The 18960-nt window shown below is 36.0% G+C and overlaps 1 protein-coding gene across 1 annotated transcript in view; it reads right to left on the minus strand.

Annotated features, from left to right (window-relative positions):
• Nucleotides 1-11057, minus strand: part of LOC114650543 (HMG box transcription factor BBX) — a 312812-nt gene extending 301755 nt beyond the window's left edge. The window contains 2 exon segments of the mRNA XM_028800239.2: nt 8484-8560; nt 10938-11057. The gene's annotated coding sequence lies outside the window, so the exon portion shown is untranslated.
• Between the last annotated feature and the right edge of the window lie 7903 nt (nt 11058-18960).

Consider the following 18960-nt stretch of genomic DNA (forward strand, 5'->3'; position numbering starts at 1 on the left):
CTTCATTATTTAATTATTATGTGGGTAAGAACAGTGACAGTATGTTTGCTGTGGTTTAGTTGAACACTATATTCCAGTGGAGCTGGTAGTATCTATGTAGCACTAAAGGAGCACTCTGATAAGAGTGTTGGTGCATCTCACCAAGCTTCTCATCACTCATTCTGTTCTGCTCTATTAAGTAGGGCTGCAAAGCAGTAGACATTTTTTTTTCAACTAAACAAAAGCATTTTTCTACCTAAGATAATTGGTAGTTTAAGAATTACCTTATAAAAGCCTAAAGCTGTTTACAGAGGTGTACTGAACAGAAACAACATTTCAAAAATGTCAGATATGTTTATATTAAATAACATGGAGAAACAACAAAAATACATCAAAAAGCAGAAGAAAAAATGAAGCTACAGTACTTAGAGAGTAGCCAAGAATGTGTATGCCTGTAACACAGACTGAGTAAATTCTACAAAAGCAAAATGTTCTAAGACACCACTACCCAATTTTATATTAATGTATTTATTTTACTCATGTTTATTTTGTATTGACTGAAGTTATTTTGTCTATAAACATTGTATTTAAACACATTATTAATATGTTGGCAATAGAAATGTTTTTACCATGCCACTATTCTTTTAGATTGAGAATTTTGTTCTTTGTTTCACCTTATAGAATTTCTTGTATTAGGAATTTGTTAAGTTTTCACATACCCCTTGGGGTCAGAGCGCAGGGTCGGCCATTGTACTGCGCCCCTGGAGTAATTGAAGGTTAAGGGCTTTGCTCAAGGGCCCAGCAGAGTAGGATCTCCTTTGGCAGTGACGGGGATTTGAACCAGCACCCTTCGGGATACCAGCGCAGATCCTTAGCTTCAGAGCCACCACTCCGCCCAATGACAATGAAAAGTAGATGCTTAAGATTTACTGCCGTTACTGAAAAAAGACTTTAAACCTTAGATTTCACATACCACTTCTCAAGCATACTAACTCATCCTTGTATACACATTAATATGCTTTCAGCTGTTTGATTTCTACTATTGCTCTACCACCACTCTATTGGTACCCTGGTTCATCTAAAGTTTTTTTTTCCCTCATTACATGACATGCTGCTAAAAGTAATGCAACACTGATTGATGATGCCAATGAATAAGTGAAAAGACGTCAGTCATAAATGATATGAAAATAGACCCAATGGTTATAGAAATGTTTTATAGTATAGCTCAGTGGTTCTCAAACTGTGGGGCGGGCCCCCCTAGGGGGGCAATAAAGATGTGAAAAAAACAAAACAAGAATCGAAAATATGAAAAATACATCTATTGAAACCAAAACAAATGAACTTAAACTACAATCTGATACTAGAAAAATAAGTATAGTTAGATAAATGTCGATAAAAGTTAAGTAGGTGTAATAAAATATGCATCTATGATATATCATTAATTAAAAAAGAACAAATTGGTATCAGTGGGCTCCTTTCAAAAAAACGTTAGGGGGGCGCGATTAAAACTGTTATGAAAACTTGGGTCGCAAATACTTAAATGTTGAGAAATGCTGGTATAGCTCATCTGTATTTTATTAGATAACATCCTAATACTTTAAATGTTCAAACAATGAAAACATTTCCCTGCATCTTACCAGTTTTCTGTTTGAATAAAAATAAATACACTAATAATATGCCACAGTATTAATGTCTATCAAGCTGGCTGCCATCACAAAAAAATGCATCCAAGCATGCCACATGAATTAAGGTTTTTCTCCAATATTGAGTTATGTGCAATGTACATAGCTTTGCAGTTCTAAACTGACCCTGTGTGTGTGTGTGTGTGTATGTAAGTGAAATGGACTGCTGCCCTACCCAGATTTGCTGTCTGCCTTGTACTCAATGCTATTAGGATAGATTCCAGCCCCTGTATCACTGAATTAAGTAGGTTAATGAAGTATGAATGATTTATATTAATACACAATTGTGATATTACTTGAATATGACATAATTATCTTCTAAAAAAGCAAACCAATATAATTAAAATTACAAAATAATACGTTTTAAATCCATGGCCTAGCTTTCTTAAATTTTGCTTTCTGATACATTGCGTTCACTAAAACTGCCTACAGCCATCCTGCTTTGTTTACTAGTCTTTCAGTTATTGAAGTTCACCAAATAATATTCAATAAGTACTTTAACCAGACTATACAGTGGTGTTGAAAGTTTGTGAACCTTCAGAATTTTATGCATTCCTGCATAAATATGACTTAAAATATCATCAAATTTTCACAAAAGTCCTAAAAGTAGATATGGAGAACCCAACAAAACAAATGACACAAAAATATACTTACTCGTTTATTTATTGAGGAACTGTACCCAGTATTACGCATCTGTGAGAGGCAAATGTATGTGAACCTTTTCTTTTAGTATTTAGTGTGACCTCCTTTTGCAGTAATAACTGCAACTAAACATTTCCAGTAGGTCTTGATCAACCCTGCACATCGGCTTGAAGGAATTTTAGCAAATTCCTCCATACCGAATTGCCTCAACTCAGGGATATTGCTGGGTTTTCTCAAATGAACTGCACCCTTCAGGTCCTTCCACAACATTTCTATTTGGTTGTCAGGAGTTTTACTTGGCAGTTCCAAAACCTTTATTTTGTTCTTCTTCAACCACTTTTTGGTAGAACAACTTTGTATTTAGTGTCATTGTCTTGCTGCATGACCCAGTTTCTCTTGAGATGTAGTCCACGGACAGATGTCCTGACATTTTACTTTAGAATTTACTATGATAATTTAGAATTAATTTTCCCATCCACTATGGCAAGCTGTCCTGGCCCAAAGAATGAAACTACCACAACAATGTTTCACAGATGGAATAAGACTCTCATGCTGTAATGCAGCGTTTTTCTTTCTGCAAACATAATGCTTCTCATCTGAACCAAACAGTACCATTTTGGTCTCATCTGTCCATAATACATTACTCCAGTAACTTTTGGGCTTGTCCATGGGCTCTTCAGAAAACTGTGTTTTTTTTTTTTGAAAGCAGTGACTTTCTCCTTGCAACCTTGCCATGCACACCACTGTTGTTCAGTGTTCTCCTGATGGTGAACTCATGAACATTAACATTAACCAATTTGAGAGAGGCTTTTTTAGTTGCTTACACATTACCCCTGGTTCTTCTTCACAGACAATAACGCGCCACGCCCATGGAGTAATCTTAGTTGGTTGATCACTTCTAGGGAGAGTAACAATAGTGTTAAACTTTTGTCCAATTGTACAAAATCTATCTGACTGGATTAGTGCAGTCTCTTTAGATATGGTTTTGTAGCCTTTCCAAGGAAGATGATCATCAACAATTCTTTTTCTGAGGTCCACGGAAATGTCCTTTGTCCATGACATGATACACTGACACTGCACAAATGTGTCTGAACATGAAGCACTTGTTTCTTTTAACATAAACAGGGTGTCCATTCACACTGGATTGTCATACATTGATTGACAACACCTGACTCACTTTCAAATTACCTGCTAGGTTCATTATACTGTTGCCACTCACAGATATGTAATACTGGGTAATTTTCCTCAATAAATAAATGACCAAGTATGATATTTGTGTCTCATTTGCATAGCTGGGTTCTCCATATCTTCTTTTACGATATGTATGAAAATCTGATGATGTTTGAAGTCATATTTATACAGGAATGTATAAAATTCTGTAGAGTTCACTAACTTTTATGCAGCAATGTAACTCCTCAGCACTCCGGTTCACAAAATTACTTCTTTACTCAACTCCCTCTTTAACAATTCATAACTTGGATTTTAAGACTTTTTTCTCAACCCAAGGAGCTTTAGATAAAAAACCAAAGGATTACATCAAATGTCATATTAAGTACAGCTATAGATTACCTGCAGAAATATGTGCAAAAACTATTATTTATCTTTCAAAACACTGTATACAAGTCAACTACATGTATAAAATAAGTTAGCTAACATCTTATCTTTTATACAACCCCCCACAACACATGAATATTCATTGTCATTTTCCCAGAAAAAAAAATGTACCCACTCTGGGTCATAGGGCAAAAAACAACTCAAGGCTAAATACTGTAGGGCCCACTTATTCAATTATTACCAACTATATGGAGGACTGGAATTTTCCATTGGCTTTTTAATAAGACATAATTTCAACAAAACAAATATTAACTGAAAATTGAATTACTAATTAAGAAAAATATACAATAGATCTGGAGCACCTCTAGGCAACAACTACCTCAAGGAAGAAGCAGCCCTCTATGGAAAACCAATCCATCATATCACAAACATACACATACTCTCATTACAAGCAGCCATATTTACAGTTAACAATGTGCCTGGCTACATGTAAGAGGAAAAGTGCAGTTCCCATGAGAAAAAATCTACACGAGCAAGAAAAGAATATTCTAACTCTACAGAGATCATACCCATGAATTTTGTAGAAGTAGGGTGTCATTGGCAATGCTAATTTTTAGAAATTGGGTTAGAGAAATAGATATTAGAGCTTGATGTCTAAATGACTGTCTTCCCTTTTCTTTAATGTGTAATGTTTTTGCCAAGAGAGATTTGTCAAGTGACATACCTAAGCTGCAATGGTAATATTGAAAATATTTTTTTCTTATTATCATCATGCATCAATTTTATGAAATGTAACATCAATAAATATACTTGGTTTTCTCATTATCTTAAAAACTTTAAAAGTGCCTTTTGAATCTGTTGATATGCTGCAAGTCAAAAACTACCAGATCATTAAAAAGAATAAACAGACGAACATGACACAAATCGGTCCTTAATTAGGCAGCTACTACAGAATGGTGCTCTCAAGGCCCAAACATTATCGTAAAAAAGAAGAAGAGCTCATTTAATGCATACGATTATATTTGCCAACACTAGCTTCTCCATACATAACAAAGAAGAAAGTACTATAAATGGAGTCAACTTTCATACATTACATTTTCAAAAGATTTGCACATTCAGGGTATACACATACGTGATTTATCCATTTCTGGCATAAATATCTACATATACTTTTTGTCTATTTCTTACTTTGTTATTGGCACAATAACCTGTGAACACATCAAACTATTCAAAGCTTATATGGCAAACTTATTACAACACTTAAATTCTACACAATCCTAAAGTTTCTGAACAAAATGGTTAATGGAAACTTCTCTTCTACTAACTGATTTCAGTTGTTTCATGTAATAAAGCTATAGAAACTTAAACTGTATACAAATTTTGCTCAAATAATATTTTCAATTTTCCTGTTCAAAGGAGGATGCAAAAGAGGAAAGCATTCCATCAATTTCATTTAAAGAATTAAAACTAAGGAAAGGCGGCACAGTGGTGATGTGGGTAGCGCTGCTGCCTCGCAGTTGGGAGACCTGGGGACCTGGGTTCACTTCCCGGGTCCTCCCTGCGTGGAGTTTGCATGTTCTCCGTGTCTGCGTGGGTTTCCTCCGGGTGCTCCGGTTTCCTCCCACAGTCCAAAGACATGCAGGTTAGGTGGATTGGCGATTCTAAATTGGCCCTAGTGTGTGCTTGGTGTGTGTTTGTGTGTGTTCTGCGGTGGGTTGGCACCCTGCCCGGGATTGGTTCCTGCCTTGTGCCCTGTGTTGGCTGGGATTGGCTCCAGCAGACCCCCGTGACCCTGTGTTCAGATTCAGTGGGTTGGAAAATGGATGGATGGAAATTTAAGGAAAGCATTCAATCAATTTCATTTGAAGAATTAAATTTAACTTTTTAAAACTTAGAAAACTCTAGCTTTTTCACCACTAACGCAACTTTCTCTCTGGATAAGGGTTCGCAACAACCTAAAAGTTACTAGGCTTCCCTTGCATTTTCTATCTCTTCCGAGTAAGAATTTCCACTAAATTTCAGATCCATTTTCACATTAGTACGTACTGTACTTGGGACAGGACAAATTATTAAAAGCATGTTTAAAAATTTCTAAGTTTAAAATGACTTTAATATATGAAAAAAAAATCTTAAATAAAAGAATGTTTTATCTTTATTCATCATTAACAACAAAGATAAACTGCTCACAATGAACATGCAAACATGTTTTCTTATGTTTTTTTTATGTGGTATTAAAACAGCTGTTAATTTTCGTCTTTTCTCTACATAATTTAATTCTGATTATGTGGCTAAGCACAGTCGACTATACTTCTGTAGTCTCCTTTAGTACTATAAACCAGTGAAGATGTCCATCTTTGATGCAGTGTCAGTGTCTCTCTCTCTCTCTCCAACCTTCTGCTAACTCATTCTGTTCAGCATTGAGGTTGTGTTTTAATACTGCATTATTTGTTGTGTAGATTTAAAGTATTGAAAATAGCTTAATTTATACAAGTGCCCAACAGGTAAAAAAAAACACTTCTACCATAACTTTGGAACTGAAACATCACTTGCTTTCTTGAATTTGTTTATTTTATAAACAGATTTGCATCTACAAATACTCATTTTTGAACTGATGCAATATCTGATTGCCAGATTCTGAGTGTGATTTCATGGTTAATCTACAAATCTAATTGATATGTAATGTCAATCTAACGTCTCCAATCTGCCTAACCCATAGTATATGATCAGATTAAGATTGTTAACAGCTGTGTTGCAAATTAACTTAACAAAGTGTTTTTACATTATACACAAACCTTATTTTTGGGGCATCCATAAAATGATACAAATGTACAGACTATTTTCTGAATAAATATTGCATTAACAGGCTTGAAACTATAGCATATGTGCACACATATTTTCAAAATAATAATTACTTGACATATGAACAATTATGTACAGAGAGCAACAAATGAAAAACTCACATGACCAGTTATATGCATAAAATAATCTTATGGTTAACTTTTTTATTTAAATATTAACTGCATAACAAATGGCATCCATATAACTTGATACAGTCATACTACTGACAGGTTGTCTGTTAATTAGTATGTATAACTTTCTACATAAAAGTATAATACAAAAAATATCTGCATGAAAGTAACCCAGTTATTAATATATCCTTCATATATGCATGCACTGTTTCTATTTGACATTAGTTTTTAAGTGTCAAAATCATTATATAAAACTATAAACAGACTGGGTATGTGAGAACACATTGCTGTTTATCTGTGTCAATATACTATATACATCTAGTATTTCTGCAATATAAATCCATTCACTTTCTAAAACTAATTTCTTATAGGAGAAGACAACCCCTCACCCTGCATCTTCAGTCATGAGGTAGTAACCCACCCTGTAGGGAAGTGAGTCTATCCCAAAAAATGCTTACAAACTATGCTTAAACTCTACTTTACACTTATATGCTAGACCAATTTAGAACTGCGAAATTAACCTAACACTCTTCTTCAGAAGGAAAGCTAGCTACTCAGAGAAAATCCACAAAAACACAGACAGAATGGGCAAACTCCATATTAAAACTTTCAAAGTTGTTGCTGTTAAACTACATTATTCACAATGCACAACATTTCCTAATTGCAGAAGCACACATAAAACATTTACACAAATATGAGTGAATAATAAAAAGTCAGCAGTAATGGAAAAAGATGTAAGCAAATTTTTAAGCATACAACATGATAACAATGCAGATGGCACTTGCAGGAATAAAACTGACACAGACTGCAGATCAATGTGAAAAAAATCTAATTCATGAAATGGCTGACAGCTATACAAGTTAATGGTTAAAGCTAAAGTTAACACAATATCACTGTTTATTTAAGCTTTTTTACTAAGAATGTAGTAAAAGATGCAGAATGAACACGGTATTATATTCCTGGGATATTAATATTCATAAAAAAACTATTCTTCAAAACTTAATTTTTTATTCATATAATGTATTCTGCCTAGTTACAGAGAAAATAAGTTATCTAACTACTGTACTAAGAATGCAAAATTAAATAACCAAATGAAACTCTACTAATACTACACATTCTGCAACTCTGTCCATATTATCATGAATGACATGTAATTATTATAACAAGGCAGCATGCTAGAAAAGGGAAGTGTATATCTACTACTTGCGGATATTGTCTGTAATTTGTGTGATATTATTCTGTTCACCAATCTCTTTTAAAGCAGCACGAAATCCATCACCTATTTCTTAATACTTTTGCTCTGGCTAACAGTGACATTATGGGCAATGCTCTGAAATGAGGCAAAAAATGACCAGAAAAGAAGAACTGTTTGAAATAAAAAGATGTTGCTGTGTTCTAGATCTTACAGTTACTCAAAAGGAACCGAAATGTAAAGATAACTAGAAAAAGTTTGTTTTTCTAACCAACTGAAACATATATGGCCAACAACGCGTTTTACACCCTAGCATGTACAGTACTGTTAAATGACTGATAACTCAAAACCGACACTCTCTTCCACCCCAATCATCAGTTAAACAAAAAAAAAAAAAAACAGAAGCTTAACATATTGCTTATTTAGGTCACGTTAACACGTAACAAGCAGCCATATCATACTTACTTCAAGACAATTAAAGGAAATATTTGAAAGATGAGGATGATGAAGCCGTCACTCAGCCTTTGTCATGTGATTGTGACCTATAAAAAAAGCATACCGACTACTCAGTAACCTCATATCATTTTTAGCTTTAAAATCAAGGCACGGTGTCATGAAAGAAACAACTGATTAAGAAGTAAAATACCATCTACCAGGCTTGTTAGGAGTTTGAAATAACTTTCTTCCGCGAACAAAACTGTCGTGAAACTGCTACCGAAAAAACAGTGCTGCGCTGCTTAGTAAATGGTGCAGCATTTAGACGTACTTTGCGCTTGAAGTTGAACAGGAACCCAGTTACACGGCCCGTGTCTAACGTTTCATTGTATTCCTCAACTCCCATTGCATCGATCGCGTTGAAAAAACAAAGTATTTAATTTAGCCAGATAGCGCCTCGGCAAAGCCGAACGCATATAACTGTGGCACGGTGGCAGTTCGCAGGTAATCTCCGTAGTAAGTGCTGCAAACCCGAGGTGCTCAGCTTCTCGCAAGCGCTGGAGACGGGGGGGTTGGGGGGGTCTTCTTTTTCAAATATCCTCGCGCAAACGATGGAACGTGGACCCTCGACTCGTATTAGTTCCGATGATCTCGGGTAGAATTTATTTACTTGATCAAGCTCAAGTTTATATCTCGATGCCAAATGTCGATCTGGGGTCTGACAAGACAGACACGGGAGCTAGCGATCTAGAGAGAGAGAGAGTCCATCTTGCTTTGAGGATAAATGAAGTGCAAAATCTCACTCTAAGAGCCACAGCTCCAGCCAAAAACGGTATTAAACAGGTTGATGACAGCACCACATTCATTACTGAACCTGACGATGATCGGCGCCCAGCTCTCAGAAAACGCATGCATGTGGCCTGATCTCCGTCTACGATCGGTTAAACAGCGAGTACAATTGGAGGAGACTAGAAAAAAGTGAGCTGCCCTTCGGCTTGATGCAAGTCACTGTACTGAACGTGTCACTGCCACAACACATAATGACTTCAACAATAAAAAAATGCGTTCGGAAAAATCGGTTGTGCCACTTTGCAACCGGTTCAACTTTCATTATCAGCAAAGGATGGCTGATCAAAGGACATATACGTCGCCGCTGTTGTTGTTGTTTTTGTTGCCTGTTCCATCCTGGATTTCGGCGCAATGTAAATGCTCGCAGGTTTTCGCGGGGAGGAGAGCAAGAAGCTTATTCTCGCTCGCCCTGCTGTGTCGTAGACGTCTTTTCGTTGTTATGTGTTATTTTTGCAACGCGAAGTCCTCTTTACATCCTCCTCCTCTTCATTTAATAACTACCTCGAGCTGCATTGAGTGCTAATCAAGCCGTTAAGAAGGGTTACGGTTTACTTCTACCACTAAAGTGCATTTGTTTTTACAATTTAGTGCACGATAAGTACCACAAGGCACCTCGAGTGCATGAATACGAAAACTGGCACGATGTCCATACCCCGGGAGGAGGACGATCAGCTTATCGACAGCATTGGCACACGGCTTACACATCATACGCAAAACCGTCTTCAAGTTTTCTGTCAGGTCGAGCACGAATTGTTACCAACTCACCTCTTTTAGAAATTAAAAGTGATAAGGAGGACGAGACGTGTTATGTACAGCAGGCCTTCTCATTGCAGCCTCCCGTCCACCTTCAAACTTACTGACATACAGACTCCCTCTCTCTCTCTCTCTCTCTCTCTCTCTCTCGCACACACACATCAGCACACATACAGAGAGACATACGTATCATGACGGCAGTATTGCACGGGAGCTATACCTTGCGCCAGAATGACTACATACACTTTTATGTTTTCAGAAGCAAGCATAAATGCAACATATTTTAAGACCCCCCCACCCCCGAAAAGCACAGCGAACTCACCGATTCCCCCCGCTATGCTTGTGATTATTTCTTCTCGTTTATTAAAATGAGCGTTCTAGTCCTTCGTTTTCCTGCAACATCTCTCTCAGGTTTTTTTAATTGATTGCATCGGACAAGTGCCCCCTGTCTCTCTCTCTCTCTCTCTCTCTCTCTCTCTCTCTCTCAAACCCACAGCGCTGCACTGGATGTTTCTACAGCCTGGTACGGACTGGCCTAGCCGTGGTGAAAAAATAAGCCATTCAGCTTCTGGCCTGTAGAGTGTACGGCTCTCTTATGCAAACTTTTTTTCTTCTATTTGTCAAAGTGAATAAAAAATAAAGTGTCACTAGGCAAGACTACGTCCCGACTACTGCGGGACTTAAACCGCTTTCTCTCCTCTCGTTTATATATGCACACGCATACACATTCAGAGACAGTGCTGTACGTTTATCGAATGTGACTCCAGTACAAGTACAGTAGCACCGCTTCCTGGGTGTATAAGAGCGAGTAAAGTGGTGCGGCGGGTAGGAAAGGTTGCTTTTTATTTTTTGAGGGACTCGAAATGTGCATGTCGTACTTACCCTCACTGACTAGCTGGCCGGTATTTTTGTGCCAAAGTAGTACAGGAGAAAGCTCCTCTTCTCCCTGCCTCTTATGTTTCTCTCTGTAGCCACAGTTCTGTTTTTCAACATACAGTACTGTACATGCACTGACTGATTTTTTTTTCTTGCAATCATGTAAAACCGCTGCTGATTGGACAGCCGATTGAGCGACATCGGTAAGCAACCATTCAGAATCCACCTAACACGACCGACTTCGCGCAGAATGAGCGATACAGAGGGACAGCGAACGTTGATTATAACATCTTCATAAGGTTGGGGGCACGTACCCTTCGAAAGGGGACAAGGTAATGGAAAAGGGAAGTGAGAGAAAAAAGTCGTTGGGAATGCGAAAGCGATCGAGTGAAGATAGCTCCTTTAGTTTAATCCCATGCACATTTTGTTAAAGACATTGACATTTTTTTCAAGCTAGCTTTCCACATCTTCAGAGTTTCGTTTTCAGAACAGTAGGTCTAAAGTGACCACCTTTGCAATTATAATTTTAATATATTTTCCTATGTTCAGCAGGATCTGTCCTAGAAAAAGCATAACGTGTCACTTTATTTAAACTAGAGTAATTCACCCAAATAATGTACACTGTTTACATCACACTTTAATACGTTATGAACGATGTGTACATGGCATATGTTATTCTCAGTGCACTACAGTCCTGCTACCTAAATTATGTAATTAATTTAATCTAGTTGAATTTCCGTAGAAAAATGTAACATTGGTAATTTGGTGCGCTTTAGTATTTAAGTATTGACACATAAGTCAAATACAGTGAAATATTTTCATAAAGGTAAATTTAACCAAAATAAAGTATATTATTGATAATGATCAATTAAAAATTCAATTAAAAAACAAATGTAACTTTTAATATGGAATGAACAGCTCATTAAAGCACTTATATTCCAAAATATGTCTAGGCCAAAAATGTCTGTTGTTGCTGATATTTAGTTTGGCATAGTTATCTATCAATGCATCATCCTTGGTATTTATTCCCACTAAGGATTGCATGGAACCAGAAGCTGTTTTATATATCATTACTGCACAAATAAAAACACAATAAACATACAGAAGGTGGTATTCAGTATAAATTAAAACTAATAATTAAATTTACGTTGAAGACATGTTTGAGTGCTTATACAGATTATAATATACAGAAGAATAACATAAAATACAAAATTAGAGAAAGTATATATAAGAACCCATCTGTTTTTGAATGTATTGTTAAAACTAGAAGAAAAAGAATAGGAAGCATCATTTAGTAAATAAGTGTTAATTTTAGCAATATGGAAATTATTAACCCATATATATGAAATTAAGTATAGAGATAGGAATAACCCTCTAATTATGGTTCTTGAGACAGCATTATAAATTATCTGAGTAACATTAACTGCTTATGATTAAAGCAGATTTGTTGCCAGTTCCATATTTAATAATGGTATGAAATATTATTTTTCCTAATATTTATAGATTTCTTTGCTAGTAAAATCTCAGAATTCAGTATCTACTTTTTGTCAAGAAAAATGGAAAACTGTAATCAAATTTCTGAAGGTACTGAAAATGATTTAGCAGATATAAAGTTATCCCAGTAATATCTGTGACTGACAGTCCAGCATAATTTTTAAGTCTGTGTATTAGAATTTTGTAGATACAGTAACTGTGTCAAAATTCTTGTTTAAAATAAATAGCATGTTTACTGTATTTCTTACACTGGAAGAGAAAATAATATTATTGAAAACACAAGTCAAGGTTATGTCAGGACAAAAGACAGACTGAAACTTTCCAGATATGTTGTAATGATTAAGATGAGACTGAAATTGCAAGGCTACCAATTTGTCAAGAATCTTAGAAAGAAATTGAATTGTAATTAGGAATTGATCTATAACCCAGTTTCTTTAGTAAAGATTTGACTGGCACAATTTGAAATCAGAAACGTCATAATAAAATAGTATAATTATTCCTAAAACAATGACTGAGTCTTTAAAAACGGTTAGGAAAAAGTCAAAGTTAATTTCATTTTAAAGACTATGCAATCATTCACTTTCCGTGCATGTTCAATTTCTGCATCATGGGAGCAGGAGTCTTTTTCAGCAGTTTCAGATGTAAGACAGAAATCAAGCCTGGTTGGGGTACTGGTACATGGCAGGGCATAGTCACTCTCACACTCACATTCACTTTTATAGGGCCATTCTACAAACCATTCTACAGTCATCAGTCAATGTTTTACAGAGAGTGACATAGTTTATTCCAGCAGTACATGATTCTGAAATTGAATCTTTTACAAATAGTATTGTGCTATCTTGTTTGTTGTTAAAATGTATAAAATACATTCTAATAATAATGATAGAACTTTCACAAGACCTTTTAGCGCATCATAATCACCACTGTTCTAAATAATAAAAATGGGCTAGTTTCTGTTATTCTCTTTAGTATTAGTTTGGAAAGGTATTTGGAGGAGGCTGCATAATCAGCTCTTAGACTTTGTAATGATTCAAATAAATGCTGTTTGGTTAAAAGTGTAATTTAGCTGCTTTTAGGCAAGCTACTATATGTAAATCATGTTTCAGAGATGAATGGAAGTTATACACAAGAAGATTATTATAGGTACCAAGGGAAAATTTAATCTTTACAATATATATATACACTTTTATTTGCAGTTTGTAAACTAGATGTTGCATTGTACTGGTTTTAACCTGAACATTTATTGGTAATCATGAGAAAAACATTAGAAATTCCACAGATAAGACATTTTAACACAATAGTATAATAGTATGGGTTATTTATTTTTAGTTGGAATACTGGCAGGTTAACGAGGGCCGCCTAAACTGAACCACCAATTTTGTGGAAAGCTTCAGTCCTTATCTCTATATTTAATAATTATTCCATTCATTGATTTCCAAACCTACTTATTTTAAGTTACAGTTACAGGTAGCAAAGGCTATCCTTCCAGGACTGAGAGCAAAGCAAGAAACAGGCCTGGACAAGGCAATAATCCATTGCTCGAATACTCAAGTACCAATACATACTCATATCAGGCCAATTCAGAATTTCAAGTGAAAGAGTTTGGATTATGACCAGAAAAATTAAACAATGACACAAGAACAATGCTCAAACTCCACCTAAAGAGTGCCTGAGCAGAGTTTAGGAATCTGTTAAGCAGCCGCACCAATCACTGTGCCTATTTTACCATTGATAGAAAACTATCACGTCCAAAGGATAGTTTATTTTTATGTCTAACTGGCAAATAAAAGTAAAAGGGCTAAATAAAAGAATAGTCAGGGAGACTGGCTGGGAATCAAAATGTAAAAATCTTGACGCACCAAAAATATAGACCAGAAGAGGTCTAAACCAGTCACTAGAGTGCTTTTACCTAAACAAAACTAGAAAAGCTTTGATGTTGGTTTCTGTTGTTAATCCAAAACTTGAGCAATGAATGGTGCGCATCATCATCTTTTATCCTGACTAGCAATTGCATCTAGTAATGGTAACCAAAGTGGCTGTTACTATGAGGAAAGCATGCAAAATGGCAACGCCCATTACTAAAAAAAATGGTGAGAAAACAGTAAAAAAAGAATACAGTATTGTGAAAATAAAAACATAATTTATCCAGGGAATATTTCAACAGTGCCTTTCTTAAACATTTTTACTATGTGTACGTAACACATACTGTCCTGGAAAACCACAGTAATGATATAGTAACCTCATCGTAGCTGACTAGTTTTAGGCCTAGATGATAAGACTGCAGTTATTACTGTGCACATTTATTTGAACACTGACTTTAAAGGTCTGAATTTGTTTTGTTCCATGCTCGTTTTCTATATAAAACAGTGTGAGTAGGTTCAACAGAGCAGGAGGAACAGCTTTGAATGTTGGGGCATCCAAATGTGTAACCCTTTTTAATAAACAAGTGCAAAAGGTGCAGTGGCACAAATAAAGAGACAGTTGTATCAGCCTAAAAGTGTATCTCCTAAGATCAGGAAACAACTGGAGTGGAACATTAGACATTGGGATGGAACGTGGCATCCTCTTCAGGTGTCTTCTTGGAACTGCAGGTGAAAGAGTGTAAGCAGTTAGCAGCAAATACCCCTCTCTTCCCAGAGTAGAATTGCTTACCTCAGTAAACACAGGAAGGTGATGCAATATCCAATATTAGGGAAACTGTTAAGTCACAGAATTTGGTTTCCATCTGAGAACATTCCACCATGTTAGGGTCATGCTTTCATATGAGGTATGTTAAAGGTACAGCCCTCTCTGAGAAGCAGAGCACAAACCTTTGATAGTACCCAGCAGGACATATGAAGGCTGGCATTTGCCTTTTGGTCTGCAGCCAGGATCAGTTACAAATGGTGACAATTATGGAGCACTGCAGCTTGATTTGCCCATCATATACTCCAAATATTCAGCCTTAGTCAACCTAAAATAACAATGTACATTGTCCTTCCAGGTTCTGAAATAAATCACAACTTCTTCAAGGTAGGCAGCACTATAGGCATTGTGGGGTCTGAATAGTCTGTTCACCAGATGCTAGAACAAGGCCTAGGCCCCTGTTTAGCCCAAAGAGTAGGATGCAGTAGCACCAGTATCCACGGTAGGTGCTGAACACAGTGTTTTCTTTTATAGGGTTAGTCAGGGGGATCTGCCAATGACCTTTCATCATGTCGAGGGAGATCAGGAAACCAGGCACTTCCTAGGCCACCAGGTTGAACTGATGGAATTTGTTGTAAAAGTTCCAGCTTCTGTTAGGTTTGGGAACCAAAATGATAGGTCTGCACCAGGGGCTTTGGACTGTTCTGCCCTATTTCATATAGTTCTTCTGTGTTACATGATCAGACCAGCCAATCATTGTTGTGGATCCCCAAGTACTTGAAATAGTGTATCACCTCCACATTCACTCCCTAAGTACTGACTGGGCATAAAGGCCCTTTGGTGGGATGGACGTCAATTAAAAGTTCTTTGGTTTTGCTTATGTTACATTGTAGACAATTGTCTTTGTACCAGGAAACAAAGTTCTCCACCTGACTCCTATACTATGTCTCACCCCCCTTATCAATACGTGCAATCATGCAATTAGTGCAGAATCATCTAAGAATTTCTGAATGTGACATGACATGGAGTTATATTTACAGTGTAATGTGTACGGTATCAAGAGAAAGGGAGACAGAATTTTTCCTTGTGGTGCACCAGGGTGGCTCACATCCACATCAGAGACACAATCATTTAGTTTCACAAACTCTGGTCTTCCAGACAGATAGTTTGTTATCCAGGATAACAAATGCATATCCACTTGCTTATGTCTGAGTTCACCTCTTAACAGGCAGGGTTAGGTTATTGTGAAGGCAATGGGGAAATGAAAAAAACATAATCTTCACAGTGCTGACAGCTTTGATTCGATGAGAATAAGACTTGTGGAGGGGATAGAAAATTGCATCTTCCATGCCAGTTTTTCCCTAATAGTCAAACTGCAGTAGGTTCAACTGGTTTAACAAAAGAGGACTAATATAGTCCAGGACTGGTCTTTTGAAGGTCTTCATGATGTGGGGTTTAAGAACCATTGCTCTAAAATCATTAGGTGATGATGTGACAGACTGAACAAGTAGCAGAATGTACCACAAAGTTGGTGAGCACAGGCCATAAGAACTGGAGGACTGACTCCATCAGATTCTGCAGCTTTTCTTGTGTGTAGCCTTCTTAGTTGTCTCCTCACTTGGTCATCATTTATAAATAGCCCATACTGATGGTTAGTTCATTAGAAACTTATGCTCCATGATGAAGCTCTGCATATATAGAAAAATATTAAAGAAAGTGGTAGAAACAGATGTTCTATGCTGGGTGAAAATGTATAAAAAAGCAAAAAGGAGTACTGAGACCATAGTTATTTTCCATGTACCTACTATTTGGTGGAGTACACATATATTCATCTCTTAAATTTAATGTGATCATTGCAAAAATATTGCATGTCAGAGTTCTTCCTTATTAAAACAAAAGAAGTTTTGTAAACAAGAGGACATCATTTATTCCTTCAAGATTTTTCGTTATCTAATAGTTTAGTTGTCTCAATATCTCATTCCAAATTTCATACATTTTGTGATATTGTAATTGAAAGATAATTTTCCCATCATTCCCTAAGATCATCAAGTGGTAAACTCCTTTAAATTTGTTGCACAGTTGTTTAAACAGCATACTTCAACTGGCAAACACTAAGTTCATATCATTCATTATATTTTTGAAGTCAAAATAATGTTCATTAGAATAGAAATTAAATGTGAGAACATATTTTATTAGTATGAGAGAGAATGCAAAGAATGGAAAAGTAATTTTATCTAGGCGCAATCATTCCAATTCAGTGACTAATTCTGGTTTAGCCAGTATACAAGCTAAGTAATAACAAAATCGTACCACTGATGTACAGCACCTTGAAAACAAATTTGGCCTAAGTCATCCCATCTACAGTAACACATTTTTCCCAGTTATATTAAAATTATTTAAATTCTGCTAAAGTTAGACATTTATAAGATGAGACACTTGTACAGTTTGTGAAAGGGGCAGGTATTTGATTTAGGCTAAGGAGACACGCAAGGAATGAGAAAGAATTCATAATGAAATTAAATAATTTATTCCGGGTTTGCCATTTCAGTTCTATAGCACTTAAATTTCATTGTAAGACTGTAGTTATTGTGTATATTATTTAAAAATTCTACTTGGTTTAACTTAATAAATTTAAACTCCTACTGCTCCTTCAAGGCAAAAAAGTCTTTTGTTAACTCCATATTTGTCCTGTTTTGATTTCAGAAATAACAATACATGATTTTTGTAACATGAGTTACAGTATAGAGTTTAACAGCACTTGATTCAATGAACTGAGAAATGCTAGGCTGCCAAGGGTCACTGGTTGCTGTCTTGGTCTTGAGATATTGTCCAAAGCTAAGGAATTAGAAAAAAAGGCAGTCATATATAAACAAATAACAAATGTTTCATATTTTTTCTACACTTTGTAACTCAATTCATAAATGTCTGTCACAGTTATGGTCCTATCATGGTCAAGTGGGGAATATTAAATTAAGCATTGTATACAGCAAAAATTCATGTTAACTAAAGCTAATATACTGTTAGAGGCTGCATAATCATTATTACTTGTCATGACAGCAACATTTAAAGTAACAGTATCCAGAGCTATTTTGTTTAAGTGCAAGTCTTAAGGCCTACGGTGCACATGAGTGAACAAAATCCTATAGTCTAACTGGCACTATTCAGAATTTTTGGGCTGGTTCATTAGAGAGTAAAACTATTAACCAATGGACCTGTTCATACTTTTATGCTTGTACTGAAATACAATGGGAACTACAACACAGTCTTTGTTAAAATAAAATGTATTTTCATAAAAATAAAAATGTTCTCTTTTTGAATTATTGAAAATAATAGCACATTTCACAAAACAATTTTGAGGAATATTTCAGTAAGCAGTTACTTGGTGCACATGCTACAACTTTTAATGAAAGATATGGCTATGTGTTTCTCTGACACCAGGTTGTTCATTTTAGAAGTGAAAGATATTACATTACCACGCTATATGATGCCTTTTATAATGCCTCACAAAACTGGAAGTTGAATCATCCCAGCAGTAATTGTAGTTTCACATCTTTAACAAATTGCAGTTTGGTGTTTGTCTTCTACTTTAAAATTTAAAAAGCTGTAAGCTATAATTTTTGGCACAGCTATACTGTTCTTTACTCCCCTCTCCCTGTATTTAAAGTTTTTACGTTGAAAACTTCGCTGCACATTAGATTGCAGATGTTTATGTTTATCACGTAGATTATCTGTCTCGGCTGTTCCTATTGGCCGATGCACTGCTTTAAGTGTGTGAAACATGAAAATTGATTCAAGTCCCCACCACTGTTTCAATACATTCACATTGATCAGCTGTTCATGTGGCTCAGCTCAGAATGCTTTGAAACACAAGGCAGACCACCCTGAAGATACAATCTCAAAAGCATAAATG

Source organism: Erpetoichthys calabaricus, chromosome 4 (assembly GCF_900747795.2).
Source record: "Erpetoichthys calabaricus chromosome 4, fErpCal1.3, whole genome shotgun sequence".
Taxonomy (NCBI): domain Eukaryota; kingdom Metazoa; phylum Chordata; class Cladistia; order Polypteriformes; family Polypteridae; genus Erpetoichthys; species Erpetoichthys calabaricus.